This window comes from Pan troglodytes, chromosome 11 (assembly GCF_028858775.2).
Source record: "Pan troglodytes isolate AG18354 chromosome 11, NHGRI_mPanTro3-v2.0_pri, whole genome shotgun sequence".
Classification (NCBI taxonomy): Eukaryota; Metazoa; Chordata; class Mammalia; order Primates; family Hominidae; genus Pan; species Pan troglodytes.
This window is the reverse complement of record NC_072409.2, coordinates 112,984,290-113,009,602: the sequence shown is the minus strand read 5'-3', so window position 1 is coordinate 113,009,602 and position 25,313 is coordinate 112,984,290. Positions and strand designations below refer to the sequence as shown.

Sequence of the window (25,313 nt, the reverse complement as noted above, 5' to 3'; positions counted from 1 at the left end):
CTGTGTATAGAGTTCTTTGCAAACTTTAGAGTGATTCATAATTAAGAGGTGATATTATTGGTTCATTGCTGGGGCTGTATCATTCCAAGGAGTTGGATTTTCTGAAGTGCTTTAGAAGTTTTCAAAGAAGGTTGTATGTTATCTGTATTCATGGTGTCCCCAAAGACTTAACTTCCTTCACTCTGCTGAAAATAAAATATTTCTAGAGTTTTCCATTGTACTTGGCACAGTGAATTTATTGGTCTTGACTGTTATTATTTCTTTTCATGTTTTGCATCTCCCTAGATAAACTATGAGCTCCTGAAAAATAGAGACTTTAAAAATTACTTTCCACACATGTGCTAGCACCACCACAGTACCTGGCACATAGTAGGATCTCAATAAACATTTGCTGAATTGATGCACAAATGAATGAATGACATCGGTGGAAAACCCACATAGACATAATTTTCAAAATATTCCTTAGGATTCAGGAGGTAGTTCAGAGCAATAAATAAAGCTAATCAAAGTTGATTTTGTCTGGATCTCTGATAGTTATTAAAGTCGTTTGCAAATGCCATTTCTCTTTCTCTGAGCATATGGAAGGATTGCAGTTTTCCATCCACTTGAGCTCAGGTACTGCCACATGATTTGCTTCAACTGATCAAATGTGAACGAAGTGACTTGTGCCGTTTCCAGGCAGAAGCTTTCATTGTCCTTGCATACTTTGACATACTCATTCTTTCTCCTCAGTGACCAGCATCATTTCAGATAGAAGCTGCTGCACTGGCCCAATTACTAGTGTGGGTAATGCATGGTAGAGATAAAGCTGGTGCATGATGGATACATTGTGTAGAAAACAAGACACCTAAGTTATTAGAAGCCGCTGAGGTTTCTTTTTGTTTCTGCAGCATGTTCTAGCCTATCCTAACATCCAGGATACCCTTTGTGCATCATGATATCAAGATGGATGATTTTTTCATTAGCCAGATGCACCTTCTAAATTCTCACCCTTGCTTCCTCGGTAGCTCCAGGCAGACAACCATCTGGCTAAGTCTTAACTTTCTTGTCCAGAAAACAAATATGATTATTAATCTTCTAAGGGAGAAAAAGACAAAATATGAGTGAAAAATCACCCCAAATGGATTCATACCACTATCTAAATAAATGGAGCCAACTCAAGGTAGGAATCCTCATTTCAGAGTCTTCTAAAGTGGAGGGGAAGAGGACACAGATGAACATTTATTGAGTGCCCTCTTTAGAAATCACCTGGTGCCTCTAAAACACAGCACAGTACCTAGTAAGTAGAAAGTACTTAACAAGTTGTAGCTCTTTGCTTGTCCTTAATACATTCACTGGCCTAAGTGCATTCACATATATGCTGTCACTTTAGAGGCACAAAGCAGAGTGGCTAAAAGCACAGACTTTGGAGCCTTCTGAAAGGTTTAAATCCTAGTTCTAATATACTTTTTAATTCTGTGACTTGATGCAACATATCATTCCACTTTGCCTCGTATGTGTCATCTATAAAATGGGGATAATATCCTAGGAAGGAGACATCATTATCTTTATTTAGCAATAAATGAAGCTAATATTGACACATCATTCCCATATGTGACCAATATCTAAAATCTCTCCCCTGTGTGAGTAGCAAAAGTCTGCAATGAAGTTTTGTGGGTGGGAGATGTAGAGGGAAGATTTTAAACATCAAGAGCAACACTGATTTGCACACACCTGTGTAGATCTTCCTCTTCTGCATCCATAAAGTTTACTGTGTATTTGACTGTTCGAGCCATCAAAATCCTAACATCAAATGTGTCCTTAGGGGGAAAAATCAAAGATGTTACCTTTCTGCCAAGATAAACTGAGCTCAAGGAAATTCGAAGTTTAGCTTTTCTCCTGTAATTTTAAGTCATCAGGAGTTGGGATTTAGAAAGCATGAGCTTAATGAGAATACTGTTAACAATAAAAACGTTTATGAGTACCTACTATGTTAAGCACTGAGTGCTTTTCATGCTTTACTAAGTGCTAAGGGCTTTACTAGGATATATCATTTACTCTATAAAAAATCTCTGGAGCAGGCATTTGGGGTGTGTGTGTGTGTGTGTTTTCTGACTATCCAGAATTTATTTAGCAGTGCGGATTTATCTCTTCTCCACATTCTGTCCAAAAAGTTCCATGTGAACTTAGTCTACCCTCAGTAACAGGTGTGGCATATGACCCCAGATTGGCAAGTCAGAGCACTACTTTTCCCCTGAAGACAGTGATTGATCCGTAGATGAGCGCATAATCCAAGGTAGGATAACCTAACTGAACTACCTAAACTAAATCTGGAGCTCTTTGCTTAAGTTATTAGGAAAAGGCAGGCTTTCCTGTGGAATTTACAGTCGTAAGAATCAGAGGCTGGAGTTTCTGTAGCCATCTTGCTACCATGAAGGGAAAGCCTGTCTAGGAAAAGAGTTAAATCAGAGGAAGTGGAGGTAAGTGACAAGGATAGAAAAATCATGTCCTGGTGACATTTTTGGAGCCCCTGCAACAGGTCCCAGAAGCAAACTCTGTCTCCAGGCTTTGTAATTTTTGAAAGACAGTCATTCAATTTTAGCTTAAGCCAATTTGATTTTTCTCCCACTTACAACTGAAAGAATTTCAGATGATGCAAACTTAAAGTTTTCCAAGGTTATACCGCAAAATGGGGCCATGGCTGAGATTTAAATCTGATTAACGGCAAAGCTCCTGTTCTAAGCTGTTGTATAATGCTTGCTCTTCTATTATGTTTTGGGCCATGAGAATGAATGGGAAGATGTGAATTACTGAACAAACCTAAGGGCTGAGCTGTGTATGGGGTGGGTCAGGGCAGTGGGGAACTAGAAGTTACTTACTGAAAGGTAGTTTAAAAATTCCCTTGCTTTCATAGTATCATTGTCTGATGATTTTCTTAATTGATGGAGGAGATTAGAGCTGGAAGACTTGAAAACATAGTGCTCTAGGGAACTCTTTCTCCTATGCTGTGATGGCTTAGCACAGAAGCTGGCAGCACAGTGCATGCCAGTGAATGAGCGAGTGAATGAATGAATCAATATATAAACATGGGAGAAAGCCTGCAAAGAGAGCACACTTACTACTATTGGCTGCCTGAAGTATTCATCCACTGCAGCACCCTGGAGACTGGACAGATTGACCCCATAGAAACATTGCTGGTACCTAAAATAGCACAAAAAATCACCATGCATCTTGTCTGTCATCTGAGTCCCCAGGCCCCCCATAGCTGTTATGTGCTTCCAGGCTGCCTCATGGGTCCTCTGCGTTAGCCCTAGGGAGAATGTTTGCACATGTGAAGGGCAGCTGGTCTAGAGGATGTGGCAGGAAATTCTCTCTAGAAAATTTGCAGACCTGTATTTGACCTGGGGTGGGGAGAGAAAGAAGGGGAAATGAAGTTGAGATGAAATAAATTGGGCTCACCCCTGTAATCCCAGCACTTTGCGAGGTCGTGGCGGGAGGATCACTTGGGCTCCGGAGTTTGAGAACAGCCTAGGCAGCATGCTGAAACCTCACCTCTACTAAAATTACAAACATTAGCCATGCGTGGTGGCAGGCACCTATAGTCCCAGCTACTTGGGAGGCTGAGGCAGGAGAATTGCTTGAACCTGGGAGGCAGAGGTTGTAGTGAGCCAAGATCTTGCCACTGCACTCCAGCATGGGTGACAGAGTGAGACCTTGTCTCTAAATAAGTAAATAAATAAATAAACTTGCAAGGAGATTATCAAGAAGGATATTTGCTGGCAGGAAGGCCTTTGAGCTCCTACCCTTGATCTCCCCTGACAGATGGCCCCCCAACTCTGTGCTGTGCTGTCCAAGTGCTGAAATGCAGTTTCCTTGGTCCTCCCACTATCCCAACCAAGAGCACGACTTTAGATCTCCAAAGCCGCTTGACCCTCCTGCTGTTTGAGAAAATAGATTTTCCTTCTCTGTTCTTCCCTAGCCACTGGCTGGTGCCTTCATGATGGCATTTGTTGTGATACCTGACACCAGGCAGCAAGTCACAAGTGAGCAGAGGATGTATCAGGTGGTGATGTGGAGCCAGCTCATAACAGCTTTTCAGAGCCCACTGTGCACATTTCTTCCCAATTCTATGGTCAGTGACATCTGAACCATAGAAACTGACAAACATTACAAATCATGTCTCCACCCCTCCCCCCACCCAGAGAGCCAGATATAACGTGTTTACCAGCACACCACTGGCTCTGTTTTATTAGGCTGTTGCAAAAGTGATTGTGGTTTTTGCCATTAAAAGTAATAGCAAAAACCACAATTACTTTTGCACCAACCTAATACCTTTATGTATCCACTGCAATATAGACTGTGCCTGGAGCATAGCAGGTATTTCGTATCAGCTTGGCTAACGGCCTTAAAAATTTAGAAAAGCAATCTAGGCTATGAAATCATTCTAGTTCTGCCACTGACTAGCCGTGTGATTCAGACAAGTCATTTGAACTCTGTGCCCCAGCGTCCTTATCTCTAAAATGGACATAGTTATAAGCTTGCCTTATAGGGTTCTTATGAGGGTTAAGTGAGTTAATTTTTAAAAAGCACTTTGAATGATTCCTGGCATTTTGTTACTACTAGATAAGTGTTAGCTAGTATGCCCTGAATGTAACCTTCTCACATCAGCACTGGGCACTAGGCAAGTGCTGTCCAATCTGACTGTGCTGAGCGTTTACCTGGGGGAACCTGTTAAGAATTCAGATTCCCAGGCCCAAACTCCAGAAAGGCTTGGCAACCTTATCACTAGAGGTAGAAAGCCTGTATCCCTCATTAAGATTCCCTAATAAGGGTGTGTTGTATATGTGCTATATAGTCTGTGAATCAAATGGGAACTCAATTCATCAGTCCTCACCCACCCCAAACCCAATACCCACCAGCCTATAGGGAAGAAAGAAAAAAAACAAAACACAGAAACATGGAATAAACATAAAAAATTGGGGTGCAGTTAGATTTTGTTGAAAGGATCATTCAAAGTGAGGCTCTAAATCAAAAGTCAAAGCCTCAAATGCGCACACAGGCAGCAGTGAGGAGAGCAGCCTGGTGTTATTAGTCAGCAGCCAGTCCTCAACATGCAATCCAAACTTGAGCCGCATTGAACACTCACACATTCTTACAGGGATTGTACCATTTCTCATCTCTGAGCTTTTGGTTGTTTTCCCCTCTACCTGGAATGCCTCTTTTTGTTTTTTGCCCTGTTAATTCCTATTTAGTCTTTAAAACTTGGCTCACTGTTTGTCTGTTATTCATGTACAGGAATGCTTGTGATTTTTGCACATTGATTTTGTTCCTGAGACTTTGCTGAAGTTGCTTATCAGCTTAAGGAGACTTTGGGCTGAAACGATGGGGTTTTCTAAATATACAATCATGTCATCTGCAAAAAGAGACAATTTGACATCCTCTTTTCCTAATTGAATACTCTTTATTTCTTTCTCTTGCCTGATTGCCCGGGCCAGAACTTCCAATACTATGTTGAATAGGAGTGGTGAGAAAGGGCATTCTTGTCTTGTGCCAGTTTTCAAAGGGAATGGCCCATTCGGTATGGTATTGGCTGTGGGTTTGTCATAAATATCTCTTATTATTTTGAGATACGTTCCACCAATACCTAGTTTATTAAGAGTTTTTAGCATGAAGGGCTGTTGAATTTTGTCAAACTCCCATTCATAATTGCTACAAAGAGAATAAAATACCTAGGAATACAACTTATAAGGGATGTGAAGGACCTCTTCAAGGAGAACAACAAACCTCTGCTCAAGGAGATAAGAGAGGACACAAACAAATGGAAAAACATTCCATGCTCATGGATAGGAAAAGTCAATATCGTGAAAATGGCCATGGTGCCAAAAGTAATTTATAGACTCAGTGCCATCCCCATCAAACTACCATTGACTTTCTTCACAGAACTGGGAAAAAACTACTTTAAATTTCATATGGAACCAAAAAGGAGCCCGCATAGCCAAGACAATCATAAGCAAAAAGAACAAAGCTGGGGACATCATGTTACCTGACTTCAAACTATACTACAAGGCTACAGTAACCAAAACAGCATGGTACTGGCACCAAAACAGACATATAGACCAATGGAACAGAACAGAGGCCTCAGAAATAACATCACACGTCTACAACTATCTGATCTTTGACAAACCTGACAAAAACAAGCAATGGGGAAAGGATTCCCTATTTAATAAATGTTGAGAAAACTGGCTAGCCATATGCATAAAGCTGAAACTGGATCCCTTCCTTACACCTTACGTGAAAATTAACTCAAGATGGATTAAAGACTTAAACATAAGACCTAAAACCATAACAATCCTAGAAGAAAACCTAGGCAATACCATTCAGGACATAAGCATGGGCAAATACTTCATGACTAAAACACCAAAAGCAATTGCAACAAAAGTCAAAATTGACAAATGGGATCTAATTGACAAATGGCATCTAATAAAACTAAAGAGCTTCTGCACAGCAAACGAAACTATCATCAGAGTGAACAGGCTACCTACAGAATGGAAGAAAATTTTTGCAATCTATCCATCTGACAAAGGGCTAATATTCAGAATCTACAAAGAACTTAAATAAATTTACAAGAAAAAAACAACAACCCCATCAAAAAGTGGGTGAAGGATCTGAACAGACACTTCTCAAAAGAAGACATTTATGCAGCCAACAAACATATGAAAAAAAGCTCATCATCACTGGTCACTAGAGAAATGCAAATCAATAACACAATGAGATACTATCTCATGCCAGTTAGAATGGTGATCATTAAAAAGTCAGGAAACAACAGATGATGGGGAGGATGTGGAGAAACAGAAATGCTTTTACACTATTGGTGGCAGTGTAAATTGGTTCAAACATTGTGGAAGACAGTATTGTGATTCCTCAAGGATCTAGAACTAGAAATACCATTTGACCCAGCAATCCCATTACTGGGTATATACCCAAAGGATTATAAACCATTCTACTCTAAAGACACGTGCACATGCATGTTTATTGTGGCACTGTTCACAATAGCAAAGACTTGGAACCGACCCAAATGCCCATCAATGATAGACTAGATAAAGAAAATGTAACACATATACACCATGGAATACTATGCATCCATAAAAAAGGATGAGTTCATGTCCTTTGCAGGGACATGGATGAAGCTGGAAACCATCATTCTCAGCAAACTAACACAAGAACAGAAAACCAAACACCGCATGTTCTCATAAGTGCGAGTTGGACAATGAGAACACATGGACACAGGGAGGAGAACATCACACACAGGAGCCTGTCAGGGAGTGGGAGGTAGGGGGAGGGATAGCATTAGGAGAAATATCTAATGTAGATGATGGGGGTTGATGGGTGCAGCAAATCACCATGGCACATGTATACCTATGTAACAAACCTGCATGTTCTGCACGTGTACCTCAGAACTTAAAGTATAATAATAATAAAAAAAGACTGTGCTCAAATATGTCCATTTAAGAATGCAAAACCTTGTGTTACGATTAAGTATCTATGCTTCATTCACTTAAAAGCAGAAGAATTTTCTTATTCATCAGTGTATACTTAACACTTAGCATGGGGCCAGGAATATTGTTAGGGTGAAAAAGATCTGTCTACATTTATTTATTTAATGAATAAATTAATCAGTGAGTGAACTGGAGGGCTTGGTACTCTAAAGGGCCCTATATGTGGGTGCAGGCATCAACGACAACGAAGAGGAAATGGGAACAGTCATTTGTCCATGTTTCTTCAGCTTCATCACTCAATTCCTAATCTTCTGCTTCTACCAAGGGCCAGAGCCAAGATATCTCACTGGTAAAGCCAAATAGTGCTTCACATCATTTTAATACATATATTGAAAACAAGCCTCTATAATCCTAGAAAATGTTTGGAAATAGAAGACTGTAGATTTAAATGGCTTTTTTTTTAAACAGAATGAGAATGGGAGTGTTTTGGGGAAATAACATGTCACAACAGCCTATTATTAGGTTAATGCAAAAGGAGTTGCAGTTTTTGCCATTACTTTTGCACCAAACTTACATTTGAAGGAGGGAGGGAGAAAAGGAGAAATGAAGGAAAGAATGAAGGGAGGAGAGGGAGGGGGAAAAGGAGGGAGAAACAGAAATAAAATTTTTCAATAGCTTAGAAAACTATGGTTTTTAGAATTTATTGGAAAATTTTTTAAAAGGGCTGATGCCTCTGAATTGTGATGCATTTGATCTAGGGATAACCCCAGTGCCTGTTTATTTCCACAGCTAAACAGGTGATTCTAAAGTGCAACCAAGGTTGGGTACTAAGTTAGTTGTTCTAGATTCTTGGCCAAGTAGATTCTTGGCCAAAAAGATTCTTGGCCATAAAGAAAACCCCAAGGGCAAAGATAGTCCTCCACGTGGCATGACTGAGTTGAAAACTTCTCTCTATCCACTGAAAACCACCTCAGCTCTCAAAGAGGATGATGCGTCTGTGCCATTTGCTTTGCATGTTCAGTACCAATTAAAACCCAGCAGCCACAAACAGTGTGGTGCAGATGGGCACCATTTCTGGGGCAGATGGAAAGCTGTGGGCAAAGAGCCCACTGCCTGGGTTTTTAAAAAATTTCTGGCTGGACCATATTTCATATTTCTAATTCTTAGAAATTTTAAATATCCTTCTGCAATGCATCATAAAATAATTAAAGCAGATAAAATCTGGCATCTCTCTGGGTCTCCTGAGATACATTGTGTGTGTCAGGGGGTTGGGGAGATTGATCAGGCAACTAATCTGTTGAATGGGGAGCTAGGGATAGTTTCCATTGTTTCATCAGCTGTGGCTTCTATTTTCTAAGTTAATTTAAGGTGTCTTTATGAGCACATAAGAGAAAGAGTCTGGGTGTTTTTTCTCCTGAGTTCATATTCCCATTTCCTACCATTCTTCACGTGGGAAATCCTTCACATTTACCAACACTACAAGTATAATCCATGCAACATCTGGAAAGGCCTGAAAATACAGTTCATATAAATCGGACACTTTAAGAAGAATCTTTTGTCTTTATCCTATTCTGACAAAAAAAATGCTACTCATCCCCATTAAGAAGTTTTCTTCCTTTGAAAAAAGAGAAGAAGGAAGGTAGAAAGATAAATGAGAGAGAGAGAGAGAGAGAAGTGGGATGGTGTTGGGGGTGGGGAATCCAGGTTGTGCTGTTTGACAGTTAAGCAACTTTTGTGTCTTAATGTGCTGTGCTCTACCAGAATTAACAGCCAAGGGTACACTAACCTGATGGGAGACATATGTAACTCCAAGAACTAGGAAACAAAAGCAAGGATTCAAAAATGTCGCTATAGCCACAAAGAGTGTTGAGAATGTGGCATAACAGTACTGTTGGTAGTTGCTAGCAGGAGAAGGGTGTGTGTCTAGGAATAAATTGAGTCTTTGATTTCTTATATGTTCCTTATATACAGCAGGACTTGAGACTTGGTTGTTTTTGACAAATTTCTTTTAAAATTAAATTCTATGTGGTTATTTTATGTGTTAATTGTAGCAAAAACACTTATAAAATCTACTCTCTTACCAAATCTTTGAGTTAGGGTACATTATTTTTGACTATAGATACAATGTTGTACAGCAGAGCTCTACTTATTTATCTTGCTTGACTAAAACTTTATGTTCATTGAACAGTAATGCTCCATGTTTCCCCCAGCTGCTGGTAATCACCATTCCACTCTTTGAGTCTATAAACTTGACTATTTTAAATACCTCATACACATGGGATCAAGCAGTAGTTGTCTTTCTGCGACTGGCTTATTTCATTTAGCATAATGTCCTCAAGTTTCATCTATATTATCACACATTGCAGACATGTTGTCATGTTCTGCCTTCTGTTTTTAATATTTGACAATGCCTCCTGTATGATTGTATTTTTTAATTTTCATTTTAGGTTCGGAGGTACATATGAATGTTCGTTACATAGGTAGACTCATGTCGTGAGTGTTTGTTGTCCAGATTATTTGATCACTTGTGAATTAAGTGCAGTAGCCAATAGTTATCTTTTCTGCTCCTCTCCCCACAGCCCTCCACCCTCAAGTAGACCCCAGTGTCGGACGTTTCCTTCTTTGTGTTCATCAGTTCTCATCATTTAGCTCCCACTTATAAGTGAGAATCTGCAGTATTTGGTTTTCTGTTCCTGCATTAGTTTACTAAGGATAATACCCTCTAGCTCCATCCATATTCCCACAAAACACATGACCTCATTCTTTTTCACGGCTGCATCTGCCTTCTTTTTAAGGCAAAATATATTCTACTGTATGTATATACCACATTTTTTAAATCCATTCATCTGTTGATGGACACTTAGATTGTTTCCATATCTTGGCAATTGTGAATAGTGCTACAATGAATACAGGAGTACTAACATCTATTAAAGATCCTGATTTCAATTCTTTTGGATAAATACCCCAAAGTGGGATTGCTGAATCATATGGTAGTTTTATTTTTAAATTTTTGAATAACCTACATATATTTTTTCATAGAAGCTGTATAATTTTTCATTCCTGTTAACAAGGTACGAGGGTTCCAATTTCCCCACATACTCACCAACACTTGTCTTATTTTTTTCAATAATAGCCATCCTGAAAGGTGTGAGGTGATCGCTCACTGTAATTTTGATTTGATACAATTTTCCACCCCAGCAGAATGCAGGCATATCAACCACTGTGGAAAGTGGTATCTGTGCAAAGATGCATGCTCATTATGTCTCTGATTTTCCTGGTTTAAACACCAGCAAAGTAGCGTGGCTTGTATTTTCCTTATGCTATGATTAGATATTTTTCGTATTTGTAATAGTTTTTTTTGCTTTTTTAAGTATAAATGAGAGGGGAAACAGGTGCACTTCAGACCATGGTTCTTTGGCAAAAAGTAAGGGAAAGTCTGTGATTCTGTAAAGAAATCTGTGGAGCATTCCCAGGTGTGTCAAGCTAAGACTAGATATTATAGTGGTTGGCCTAAGAATTGGACCTGTGAAAGCCATATCGGAGGGAAGAATGAATCAGTCAAGGCAACTATGATGGCTATCTCATGTCTGTTCTACCTGGTGAATGGCTGCCTTTACAGTAACAGCACCAGATTTTCTTCTGTGAGGCATCTCTTTCTTACTCACAGTTCTTGTGGTTTAGGTGGTCTTGACTATGCTTTCGACATGCGGCTCAGTCTCAGCCAATAACAGCGTCTTATCACCGTAGCCTTGGTGATAGACTTAGGGTTAAGCACGTGACCCAATGAGAGTCAAGCCTATGACTTTTGTTTAAACTGTGGCAAAGGAGAAGTGGGGATGGAGCTATGAGTCTATAAATCCGGATTCTCTAGAAAACACATTGCTGCCATGAGGGAAAAGCTACCTAAGAATGGAGCCAAGCTGAGTGATAGAAAGAGACCAGAATCCAATATAAGTGCCTTGAAATCCATTTGTGTCTGAGAAGCTGAATCTATCCTTAGACTTTTCAGATACATTAGTCAGAAATATTCTTTTTTCTTAAGCGACTTTTTGTGGGACTTTTGGCCACTTAAAACAAAAAGTGTCTTAATTGAAAAAAATTAATGGGTCTTTAAGTACTGTACTATATACACATAATTCTGAGAGAATAGCTTTGCCTGGTTCAGTGAAGTCCTAATTCTACCAGGACTGAACTAAATTTTGTAACACATAATTGGGCCAGGGGATGGGAATACTGCATATCCCTGACAACACAAGTCAGGATATGTAGAAGAGGCATGAGCTTGATAGAGGCAGAATATTATAAAAGAGCCATGAGTTTGACAAATGTTATGAAACAAGATAAATACAGAAATCAAGGCTTATCCTAAGAGCATAAGCCAGATGAGTTCAAGAGCTGCAGATATAAACAGAGATACAGAGGATATATCAAGAATGAGTACTAGGTAATTGAAAGAGGATTAGAGACTAAGAAATCACTGAAATATGAATGGGATAAGGACAGGGGCACATGAAAATACTGACAGGATTTTTTGGTTATGGTAATATTCCTACATAAGTTCTTTCTCTGTGATGCTTTGCGCTGTTTACTTGGCTTCTGAAAAAAATTTGGTTATCTCGTATGCTAATTTGAAATATTTTTATTTGATCTACATAGTATTTCTATGAACTAGTGACCATCAGGGTCAAATATACTTTTGGGAATGACCAGAAGGCCTAAAACTCTAATTATGCAAAAGAAACTTTAGTGGGAAATTTAGGTTGGTGCGTAATTAGGCTAGGAACAAATCGTTCATTACCTTCACAGTAGAATTCAGCAGCTTGTCCACTCAGTAGAATGGATTTCTTTAAAAATAATGTTTCTCAGTAGTACCATGGGCAACAAGGTATTTAGTGGACTCAGAGCAGAAAGGAGCAAAAAGGGAGCTCTCATTGCCTATGGCAATATTCTACCTACATTTATCTTCCCTCATCCTTTGCAAGCACAGACCTCCGATTTCTGTAAAAAACAACTGACTACAGGCCATTCACCGCTGGGATCCCTGATATCACTCAATCGGCTCTGCTCTGGTCAAGCATGATAGATGCATACTATCCATGCATAATACTCTGACAAGGGAACTGGAAAATATCGTTTGGTGCCTTAGGTGGTATATCACCTTTTAAGTGCCATCCCAGATCTTTCTTACCTGTCTCTGGAATCCTCAGCCATGTGTTGTGCACCAGCTATGCCAAAGGATGGGCTCCTCTGACCTTGCATGGGCACGGTGCACCAATGTCTCACCCCAGGCCTGCACAGTGTGCCTCTCTCCTCCTGCCCTGGGACATCCCTGTTAACTTTGGGTATGAGATGCCATAAGACCCAGAAGGCTAGTTAATGTTGGCAGGATGAGTATTTGATAAATGAGGAGATAAAAGCCAGTGTATAAATTCATTTATCTGCTGTATAAACTGTCCTGGATGTAGTTCATTTGATCTTTGAAGATGGTCCTGACAGAGCCAGCAATCTCCTGATGGTCCTAATACTACCTGATGGTCAGCATGGTAATGATGGCAGCGGCAGCCTGTGCGAAGCAGCCGCTGCCATGACGCCGGCTGCAGTGGGGTACAGGAGTAGGTCGCGGGTCCTCAGGTACAGACTCTTGAGGTGGGCAGCCCCTGGAGCCTGCACCTAGGAGCGCCCCCAGAACGTGCTGCCCTGAGAACTCACCCCTGGGAGCCCCGGGAATAGGGCTGGGCCGAGCCACCCTGGAGAGAGAGTAGGGAGGTCAGGCACAGAAAATGGGCAGAGAGGGTCCCCAAGACACAGCTGGGCCCAGGGCGGTGCCGCGCTTGCACGCGGAGCATGGGGGCCGGGCCCGAGACATGGAACTGGGGCCCCGCTTCAGGGGCCCAGGGCAAGAAGTGGGAGTGGCAGCCACTTCGAGGACCTGCCCAGTGACGTGACCACGGCGCCCAACCCGCCGATGGCGCCAAGTTCCTGCGCCTCAGGAAGAGGCTGTGTTTGGGGCCGCCTGAGACCGCACCCCCACGACCTGCCCCACATGAAGGTGACCGCTAAGCCAGACAATCCTGATGGTCAGGCCCCGTGCCTGCCGTCTGCTCCTGGAGACGCCCCCTAACCCCGGGCATGGCCGTCAGCCGGTGAGGCGGTACTGAGGCAGGGGGCGTGTCCTGAGGCAGGGGGCGTGTCCTGAGGCAGGGGGCGTGTCCTGAGGCAGGGGGCGTGTCCTGAGGCAGGGGGCGTGTCCTGTTCATTGGAGAGTTTCAGCCCAGTGGGTGAACCAGACACACTGTTCAAGGGGGCAGGAGTTAGTGAGCAGGACGAGGGGGAGCCCCGGGGCCGCCCCTGAGCCACAGGGAGAACTGGTGACATCATCACCCCTGCCCCAGTCGTAGGCCCGGGCCCAGTGAGGACATGAAGCCCCCGCCTCAGGCTGCAAGGAGGCGCCACCGGGGCTGCATGCTCCACGGAGCTGGTGGGACCTGGAGACAGGCGAGAGCCCCGCCCCTTCCAATTTGGAGCAAGAGCTTCTAGGGTGCAGCTGCAGCTGCTGCAGGGTGGCTGCAGACCCAGGCGTCTCTGCGCTCTTGGGGGCCCAGGAGGATCCCCTTGTCCCCGGCAGGCTGGGAAGTTCCTGCTGCTGCTGCCTGGCTTCTCCCCGCTGTTGGTGTCCACTTCGATCTTGGAGCTAAGTTGGGGGCCGAGTCCAGGCGCCGCTGCAGTCGGGATAGGTGTGCACACGATTGCGGCAGTGCCAACACGCCAGCCCCCTGCCACCTCGACCTGCTCTAGACTCTGGGCTCTGACAAACATGAAAGGGAGGCTTAGGGGTGGCTGAGGACAGCCCAGCACTGGTCTGCAGGCGCCCCTTGGCACGAAGGCATGAACAGTGGCTGGAGGCAGACAGGCTCCTGGGCAGAAGGGGACGGGTCCCTGGTGAAGCCTCACCTTCAAGCCAGGGAGGGCCTGAAACCTGAGGGCTGGGCCGCCAGTCACCCTGACCTGAGGGGAACTTGTGGTGCTTTCCCTGGGTGGGCCCATAGCCACCTGTGGACCAATCAGCACGCACTTCCTCCCCTTTGAGTCCCGTAAAAACGTGGGATTCAGCCAGACTCAAAGGCAGGATGGCGAGACAACTGGATGAACAGCTGCAGAGAGGAGCTACCCTCTCTGCTAAGAGCTTAACCCTCTTCCGGACACCCTGGCTACAGAGAGGAGCTACCCACTGTGGGTGTCCTCTGAGCTGTTCTTTTGCTCAATAAAGCTCCTCTTCGTTTTGCTCACCCTCCACTTGTCTGAATACCTCATTCTTCCTGTATGCGGGACAAGAACTCAGGACTCGCCATTCAGGGCTAAAAGAGCCGTGACACAAACATGGCTGAAACACACCCTTTGCTCTCCATTTTGCAGGCAAAAAGAAGAGAAGGGCTGCAGCCCTTCGGGGATCCCAGACCTGGGAGCTCCTTGAGCCAGGTCTGTGACTCCCTCTTTGGGGCCCTGCAGTTCCTGGAAGGCTCTAAGCTTCTGGGCACTACTGTGTTCCCCAGTGCCAGCCGTGGAAGCTGATTGTAGTGCACCTGGTCCAGCTGTGGCCTTGCAGGGAGCCGGTGCCAGTGCTGGCACCTGGAGCTGCCTGTCCTGCAGCAGCAGTTGGCATGCCTGGCTATGCGCAGAGACCAGACCCCATGCTTGCTCACACACCCCTTGCCACTCCGCACCTGGCTTGCCCTTGGCATCCTGGGATCCAGGCTGGTAGTGTGAGCCGAATGCAGCCTGCCAGGCTGAGTAGGCAGAACCAAGCTAAACTCAGTCAAAGGTGCCACTGGCCACAGAGGTTTCTGGCTGGCGAAGCAACACCCCAAAGATCTCATAATTATAATGCACATTTGCACCAGCACTCCCCTCATTCCCTGCCTCATTCTTCTTTCTCGCAATTCTTGTTTCACTAGAAATACACTTCTTAATAAAGTTGTAGTACATAAGCTTCATGTATATACTCTGTTGCCCAGGCTGGAGTGCAGTGGTGCAATCTCGGCTCACTTCAACCTCCGTCTCCCAGGTTCAAGTGATTCTCTCTGCCTCAGCCTCCCAAGTAGCTGGTACTAGAGGTGCCTGCTACCACACCCAGCTAATTTTTGTTAGTAGAGACAGGGTTTCACCACGTTGGCCAGCCTGGTCTCAAACTCCTCAGAGCCACCCACCTTGGCCTCCCAAAGTGCTGGGATTACAGACGTGAGCCATTGCACCGAGCCTTTCATCACAATTTCTAATGGTCTTGCCGATGGTTAATTAGGATGCAGTAAAGGTAGAAGGTGAAACATTGGGCTTTATGGCAACCGTGTGCTTGAAATTTTGGAGCAATGATAATTACATGAATTGAGGAGTAGGCAAGCCTCTGTGGACAGCATTGCAAGCTTTGCAAAAAGAAAGTTTTAATCTCAGAGCAGCCAACTCCCAACTCAAGACACACTGTGAAATCCAGAGGGGCTTTCCAGCAGACATAAAGAAATTCCTATCTCTTTGGTGCCCCAAGGCCTGCTGTGCTGAAAATCATGTATAGAATTTGACAAGTAGAAGCCACATCTTTGGAACTGAAACTGTCCCATCCCCCTACTCCAAATAAGAGAGTAAAACGGTAATAGTGGAAGAGCTGCAGAGGAGATTGGACATGCACTCTTGACAGGTCTTATGTATTAAAATTGTGGCCCCGACAGGGAAACGGTATGGCCCTGAGACCTGGGGTTGGGATAATAGGGTGGGCAAAGCAGAGAAGCCTGAAGTCTTTCCAATTCCCCTGAATCTTTCAAGCCAGCAGAGGCAGAATTCTTTCCCCTTTTGCCAGAGGAAAACAGCCTTGCTTAAAGACTATGCAACAACTTCTCCAAGAGCCTGTGCCCTGAAAGATGATTTTATTCTCTTCAAGATCTGCCTCATGATCACTCATTGCCTTCAGGCTAATAGTTCCTCATAGCTGTCAGGCCAATAACTCAAGCACAGCCAGAGCAGTAAACACAATTCCCATTCCAGAAGGAGATAATTTACATACCTAAAAAACTGCAGAAGCCAGATAATATTTTCTGCTAAGAACTAGGAAATATTGTATTAGATTAGATTTTAAGTCCATGAAGAGGGCAGAATGTAAATGAGGAGAGAGTGCAACTCATTGAAATGGCGCACTCATAGTTTCAGTGTTCTAACAAGACACCAGAAGCCAGTCCTAATAATCCACTGGATGTCACTTTAAAGCTTGGTCATCATGATGGCCTGCAGTCAATGAGGTGGAGATTTCAGAACTTCTGCTGCATTGAGGAAGGAGTCAGAAGGCTCAGGGACATGGAAATTCTAGATGGATTGACTATGGAATACCTAAGAACATTTAACCTGACTATTTTCTCAGAGCACAGGAAACTTTCCTTTTACAAGGTAATAGGGAAAAAACTGATTAGGTAACAGTGGCATCTTTGAGAGCCTTAGAGTAGTTGTCCTTGGTAGATGAAAGATGGTGGTAGGTGATGTAGCCATTAAATTGTGCTCTGAATGAACACAATTTGGATGACATTTCAGAATGTCAGAGCAGGAAAGCAATAATTATCTGGCCTAGGCAATAATGGCATAATTAGTGTGTAAAAAGCTAGGGTAGAGTAGCAATCGGACACCTTGACCTACAAGAACCTTTGGTGTTAATAGATCCTAGTGTTACTAGAGGGGTAAAATAGATGGAAAGTCAGCTAGGATAGTGCTCAATTTGTATAACAAAAAATGGCTAGCTCATGAGCAGAAGAATGATGTCAGCTGTCACAATGGAAATATTAAGTCCCTCACCCAAATGCCAGATCCAAGTGGTCCAGACTTAAGTAGAGTCCCAGTCCTCTTGAGGAAGGACCCGCACTGCCACCACAAGCACACACAGAAAACATTCCCCACTCCTTCTCCAGAGAGACCAGGGTTTCTATGACAAAGCAACCGTGGTGAAGGAAGGATACCTCGATTTTTTGAGAAATGTTAGATGAGAAGTTTGAGCCGATATTGATACAAAAAAAATCTAGAATGTCTCTGGTTAATGAAGGCTGTGGAGGATAGGTAATAAGTGGAGTTTTGGACCAAGTCCATCCCCCAGTGTCTCCACTTGTTTCATGCAAACCCTATGATTATTTTCCTGGTCCCTGAATATGTAATTGGGAAAGATATATTCAGCATCTGGAAGAACCCTACACCATGGGTAACCTGGCCCATGAAGAAAGGGCTTTTATGGTAGAAAAGTACAAGCAGAGGACCCATCCTTGAAATTTCATCATCTCCAGGTAGGTAAAATTATCTTCTTCAATTTATGGATTGAAATTAATCTCAGGGAGATTAAATTAACTTGGCTAAGGCTTTACAGTTGGTAATTGACAGAACCAAGGTTTAAACATAGTTCCATCTGGATCTAGAGTCTGAATCATCTGGCTTTTAACTACTACCTATTTTGTTTATGCTTTTATGTTCTATAACTGTAATAAATGTAAAAAAACAGTCTAGTTTAGTCTCAAGCTTCTTGACAATACTTGGCACACCTCTTAATTGATCCTATGTATATATTTTTCTTCATATGAGAATCCATTTAAAATTGTATCTATAGGCTTTGGTGTAAAACCCCTGAGCCAATTATTTTCAATAATGCCAGAGGTACCCAACACATTAAGAAGAATTACATTTGGGAATGATGATTCTTTATGATGGGCCTTACTCTCAGGAGATAATTCTCATCACCTTAATTAATGGGGTCCAAGGAATCATCATATAAAAGATAATTATTATTTTTATAGGTGACTGCTACTAGCATCAGAATGTAATAATTTGGTCTACTAAGAGAGAGCCTCATAATTGGTTATTTGGAAAGGATAAAGTTATATAGTTATTGCAGACTGTGTACTAAGATGAATTTCAGAGTTAAATGCAAATTTTTAAAAATGTTACATGGAAAAGTAAAAACTTTAAAAAAGGAAGTTAATACCCAATTCATGGGGGAGGGGGACAGGGAGCTAAAAAATTACAAAGGAAAATAAAGAAACAAGAAAATACAATTATTGGTAGATCCAGCTACATAAAAAGTTTAAGTTGTTTTGTGGTCAAAACTATCACAAATAAAATCACAAAGCAAGCTGGAAATTCTGAAGAAAATATGACAGTCTTAATGTCCTTAATATAGACAGAATTTTTACAAATCAATGCATTTGTCTTCTAATCATCAAAAATGTCTGCAGCAACTACTGTTAACCAGGTTGGATGATGGGGCTACAGAAGTAAATGAAGCAGCCACACTTAGGGAACTTGTAGTCTCATGGGGGAGATAGACAATAAATAAGTAAAAACATATAATATGGTATATGGTGATACGTGGTATAAAGAAAAATGAATTGAGAAGTGTGGTACAGGCTTGCAGGAGGAAAGAGACTGCAGTTTGTAATTAATAGAAGGTTTCTCTGGGACGGTGGCATGTGAACAAAGACCTGCAGGAGGTGAGAAAAGTCACTGGATTGTCTGTGTCTTGGGCAGAGCGAATGTCAGAGAGGCAGGAGCATGCCTGATTTGTTCCAGGGAAAGCAAGGAGGCCAGCCATTGAGGCCAGAGGGGAGACAGAGTGAGAGAGGAAGTAGAAGGAGACAGAGTCAGAGGGGTAGCAGGGTAGGAACTAGATCATGTACGGTCTTCCCAACCATTATGAGAACTTTGGCTTTCACTATGCAGAAACAGGGAAGCCACTAGAAGACTTTACACAGTGAAATAATATAATCTGAATTATGTTTCATCAAGAGCGTGGTTGTTGTTTAAAAAGAGGATTTAAGTTAGAAGGCTACTGCCAAGACTGTAGTAGACACAGGGGTGTTTTGTTTTGCAAAGGTGGGCAGTGGGGAGATGGTGAGGATCAGCAGCTTGCATTTAAGCATGTTAATTTTGAGATGCCCAATAGACATCCAAGTGGAGTTGTCAACAGCCAGTTGGACATCCAAGTCTGTGGTTCTGGGCAGAGGTCTGGGCTGGAGTTCTAACTATGTGAGTTGTAGACAGAAAGATGGTATTTATAGCCAAGAGACAGAATGAGATCAAGTAAGACAGTGAGTGTTGACAGAAAGGGGAAGACATGTAAGAAAGAAACCTGGAGTCACTCCAATGTTAAAGATTTGGGCCATGAGGAAGAATCAGCAAAGGAGACTGAGAAGTAGGAGCCAGAAAGGTAGGAGAAAAACCAGGTTCAGGCTTGCAAAGTGGAGCAAAGAGAGTCAACTGTGTCAAGGGCAAATAATAGGAAAATCAGGTGAGGACTGAAAACTGATTGCATCTGATGATCTGGTTTAGCCAGTTAGTTGTTCCTTAATCTCTCAGCTGAGAGATCTCACCCAAACTTATTTTTTGCACCACTCCCCACCCCGCCCCCAGCATACATATCCACTTCTTTGCTTCTTCTGACAGAAATCATGCAAGCATTCACCACCTGTTTCCTGGATCAAAGCAGCAAGATACTCAAATGCCAGTCATCTAATGCAGAAACCTCACAAAGGGAAAGGAATTAGAAGGAAAGCAAAGGCTGTGAATTTTGATAACTATATATTTTTAAAAATATTTTTATGTTTGTTGACTAAAAATAATCGTTCAAATGCACCAGCTATCAAAGAAATACAGATTAAAAATAAACTGGCCACCATTTTTTTTGCAAATCAAATTGGCATTTTAAAAAGCATATCCCGTATGGGCAAGAGTTAGCAGACATTCCCAAATACCACTGGTGGAAGTGTTAATTGGTAAAACTTTCTAGAGGGCAATTTGGCAATATATAAGAATAATTTTTTATAAGTTGCTTCTTCACATTTTTTGGTCCAGTAATTCTGCTTTTAGCAATTTATCATACGGAAATAATCAGAATGTACACCAAAATTTATATGAAAGGAGGTTCACTTTAGTGTTGTGTCTTGTAGAATTTAGGATATAGAATTCTATAGGATTCTGTATTCTTACAGAATATTGAAACCTTGCTGTGGTTTGTTATAGAATCTATAGGACTAAAATAGCAATTCAAATAATTTAATATTCAACATTGAAACTTGAGTTAATAAATTATGAGTAACAAAAGAAATACTCTTCAGCCAAAAGTATGTAAATGATATGAGAACATGTCAACAAAGTATTGTGAAAGTAAAAAAACAAAACAAAACAAAACCAAGCTATAAAATGGTACTTATGATTCTGTTTTTGTAAAGAAAGGAGAGAAAAACCGGAAATATATCACCTACAATCTTAATAATTATTTTCATGCATGTTTGGGCATACTGAAGTTTTTATTCATTCAGAAACATTTACTGAGAGCCTACCCTGTGGCAGGCACTGTTCTGGGTGCTTGGGATACATCAGTGGAAACTGACAGCACTGCTGACCTTGCAGTGCTTACATTTTATCAAGAGGGATACAGATCATAGATAATAATAGGAAGGGGTTATATATCTTTTAGGATGCTGTAAGTGTTCGAGGAAAAACACAGAATTGAAAAAGAAGGGTTGGGCATGGTATGGGTACAATTTAAAATAGGATGGTCAGGGTAGATCTCACTGAGAAGGTGGCATTTGACAAAGACTTCATGGGGTTAAAGGAATTGACCATGTGAACATTGAGAAAAAAGTATTCAAAGTAAAAAAAAAAAAAAAAAACTGCAAATGCGAAGGCCCTAACTTAGGAGCATGCCTGATGTGTCTGAGGATCAGCACACAGGCCTGTGCAGCAGGAGCCAAATGAACATGGTAGTAGGAAATGAGACTAGAGAGTACCTAGGAGCCAGACGATGGAGAAGCTCCTGCGAGGCTTTGGCTCTGTTGAGAAGAGACAGGTGAGAAGCTATTGCAGTAATCTAGATGAGAGATGATGGTGGTGAGAAAAAGAGGAAACAGAGAATATAATAAAAATTGGTGTGATTCTGGATATATTTTGAAGATAGAACCAATATCATTACTTGATGGTTTGGATTCAGGAGATAAAGAAAGAGGGGCCTTCAAAATTCTTGGCTTGAATGATGGAGAGGATAAAGTTGTTATCAACTGAGACAGAAAAACTGTGAGTACAGTAGGTTTTGGGTAGAAATTGGGAGATCAGAAGTTGAATTTTGCACACGGTAAATTTCTGCAAGGGGGGAAACATCCAGGAGGCAATTGGCTAGGAAAATACAAAGTTTGGAGGATACATCTGCACTGGAGAGGGACACTTGGGAACCATTAGTCTATGGATGGTATTTGTAGTTATGAGAATGGGTGAGCTCACCAAGTGAGCCTGCACAGAGAAAAGGTCCAAACACTGCGTCTTGGGGCACTCCAACATCAGGGTCTTATGGAGACAAGTAACAACGAAGGGATAGCTGGTTGACAAAGTTCCAGCAAGGGAGGAGAAAAATCAAAAGATCATGGGGCAAAAAGAGTGTTTCAAATGATGCCGGTAAGTTCAATAAGTTGAGAAGTGACAGTTGATCACTGGAATTAGCAATGTGGAGGTCAGGGCACTGGTGACCTCGAAAAGAGTGGTTTTGGAGAAATGGCTCCAGTGAGAAACAGAAGGTGGGAGTTGGACACTGAGTATAGACAACTCTTTTGAGGAATTTTGCTGAAAGGGGCTTAGAGAATTGGCCATGGCTGACTGGGAAAGCAACATCTAGAGAAGATTATGTTTTCGTTTTTGTTTCTGTTTTTCATTTTTAGATGCAATAAATAGCAGCATGTTGGTACGTGGTGGAAATCTGAGCCAAACCACTGTGATCATTAATATCCTCAAGTTAGTAAGATGGCAGCAGATGGTATGGTTGGAAGGTCACACAGGGACTGCCTGGACGACAAACCTCTAGTTTGTTGGTCTGGTCTATTCTGCTACTTAAAATTCGTAACCCTTTCATCTCTCCATTTCCTCAGGAGGTCATAATTAAAATGTAATCATTTACGGTCAGCATAATCTCACAGAACAATGATTATTAAGGTAAAAGCTCCCCCACCGTCCCCCTGCCCCAACTGACACATATATACACCAAGAAGCCATTCACCCCCACGGGAAAGCCTGTGGCTTAGAATCTCAGAATTGCAGATTCAACAAAACCACAAAATGCCCTGAATCTGTGCTAGGAAAGCCTACTTTGCCAAAAAAAATGGAAAGAAAAATCAGCCATTTGACCCCACTCCTCAAAGAGTTTAGTAGCCCAGGAAACCAAAGTACCTCCTATTTGCTGTCCCTTCTCTAGGATTACAAAGAGAAAAACCCAGAAATCAACTTTGGACCTCTTTGTATTATAAGGCCCTGTATACCTCAGACCAAAATCAAACCTTAAATTTGAGGATCCTGACCCCCCTGCAGGCCATGCCTGTGCTCCCACACATGTAACATTCCAACAAGGATGAGATCTGCTCTCTTTCTCCCTCCCATTCTCGTTCCTTCCTTCTTCTTGTAAAAACCAGTTCTCAGAAAGGAATCCCAGAAACAATGGTGGTTTAAAACTGGCAGGAGCTTTTGTATCAGTTCCCATTCTACACATAAAGAAATTCAATCTCAGAGGGGTGAGGTGGGTGTAAAAGCCAACCGCCAATTAAAACTCCAAGAGGGTTTGATCAACTCATTTATCAGGTGTACTGATTGATATCTTCTCTGACAAAGTCAAGTCCTAACAGAAGCCATTGCCCTGAGTCAAAGAAGTGGATGGTGAAAAATGGGAAGAGAGCAACAGCAGGCAGGGGAGGATATTGTTTTAGCAGCAGGATAGCTTTCCGGATGTTTGATGTTGCATGAACGGCTCCTTGATTCACCTGTCTCTGATTTATGAGTAGTGGTCTCACCTGGGGGTGATTTTGACCTGCAAGGGGACATTTGGCAATGTCTGGAGGGCGTTTGTGGTTGTCGTAACTCTGGGGGGGAAGATGGTCCTGATATCTAGCAGGTAGAGACCAGGAATGCTGCTAAACATTCTACAGTGTACGGGACAGGTGCCTCACTGCCATCGCCCCCCCACTCCCCACCAAACAAGAGGCATAGGACCCCAATTAGCAATAGTTTTAAAAACTCTGGTTTACTTTGAAGGGAAAGGAAGGGAGGAGAAAACAACATTGCCAAAAATTGGCTCTGGAGAAGTGTTCCACATAGAGCTGTTCATCAGAAAAAGGGGCCAAATGGATGTCGCTGAATGTCGGGAACATCATTCCTAATGAGCAAAACACAACAGACCCGGAAGTCAGCTTCTATTGCTTTCTGATTGAAGGCTATACTCACCTGCCACCTGAGACTAATTCCATTCTTTTGCTTCAGTTATGACATGACAGCATAAAATATAATTTTGTCTCAATGCAAGTATAAAAAATTAGGCAGAAGAGTAGAGGGGCTATAGAAAAGAATATCAAAGCAAGTCAGAAAGCAATACAATGATAAAAGCTTGTAGAGACTTAGGCAAGCCGTTTAACCTGGCAGTTGCCTTCTCAGCTACTGGCTTTTTTTTTTCCTTTCTGTATGTCCTATGAATTCCGGATATGTTTATTTATTTATTTAATCTCTTATTTATTGTAACAATAATTTAGCTTTAAAAATAATCACAATCCCATCCTTCCATCACATTATCATTCTCATTCTCAGACTTTGTCCATGTAGAATCAGATCGACCACCTGTCTTCTTAGGTGCTGTTGGGATTTATGTTTTTATGGATGCTCACCAATCTTCATGCTGGGAAATACACATTTGTGCTTATTTCTTGGCATTCACAATCACCACAGGAAAGGTAGATTCTTCAGTGGGCAAATGAGCACCTAGATTGCCATGCCTGAAGTCGGGCCTTTCTGAGTAGGCAGACCTGATGATCAGCATTGTTACTCTTGCAATTTTAGGGAAAATCTTTTTATAGCCATTTATTAAATTGCACATGAAAGAAAGAGGAACTATTAACTATATTTCAGAAATAAGGCTGACTTAAGACACCAGAGATGTTGTCATAAAAACAACAATAATAGCTAAAATTTCTCAGTTATGATAACCCTGTCATGTACTTTTCCAAGGGCTTCTCATGCATTAATTTATGTAATTCTCATACTAAGATAAAGTGGGTTCTATTATTATGTGCATTTTATAAACAAGAAAACAGAGAAATTTACGTTACTTGGTCACGATCACAGAGCTAACAAATAGCGGAGCAAAATCCAGGGAGTGGAATCTCAACTGATAGTCAGTGCCCCATCCTGAAACTATGTGGCTTTCCATATCTGTTAAAACAGATTATTTTATGTGGGGTATTTTCAGAAGTGGTCAGGGGCAAAGCATGATCATAACCTCATTAATATGTCCCCATCTAAATCTCAGGCATTGGTATCAAAACAATAATGATTGCTTGGTGGTTTTTCAATTTCGAGATGATAGAAGGATATTAAATAACCTCAGAGAAGTAATATGTATCTCTGCTTGTGTAAACTTGGGAAGATTTAGAGGATGATGTTATAAGCCTCAACCTAATAGGAATTCCAAGAATGTCAGATAAAATGGAGGGGAGAAAATCAAATGTAAAATATTTTGAAAATTCTGAGAGCAGAAGAAAATCAGACTCCTGATTAAACATGTTCACTGAATTTCCAGCACAAGAACTTAAAAAAGATTCTCATTAGAACACTAGAAATAAAGAGAAGATACTAAAAGCATCTAGAGGGGAAAACTTTGTTACTCTAAAGGAGCAGGAGTCAGAATGGCATTGGACTTCTCAAGAGCAAGATTTGCAGACAGAAACAAAACACAAAAACCAAAACACCAAGCTTTAAAAATACTGAGTAAAAATTGTTTTTAAGTTATATTCTTGACCAAATAAT

At 41.9% G+C, this 25,313-nt stretch overlaps 1 pseudogene; it reads right to left on the bottom strand.

Moving 5' to 3' along the window:
- LOC100614879 (histone-arginine methyltransferase CARM1-like) overlaps window positions 1-25,313 on the bottom strand; it is a 267,533-nt pseudogene that overhangs the window by 13,009 nt on the left and 229,211 nt on the right.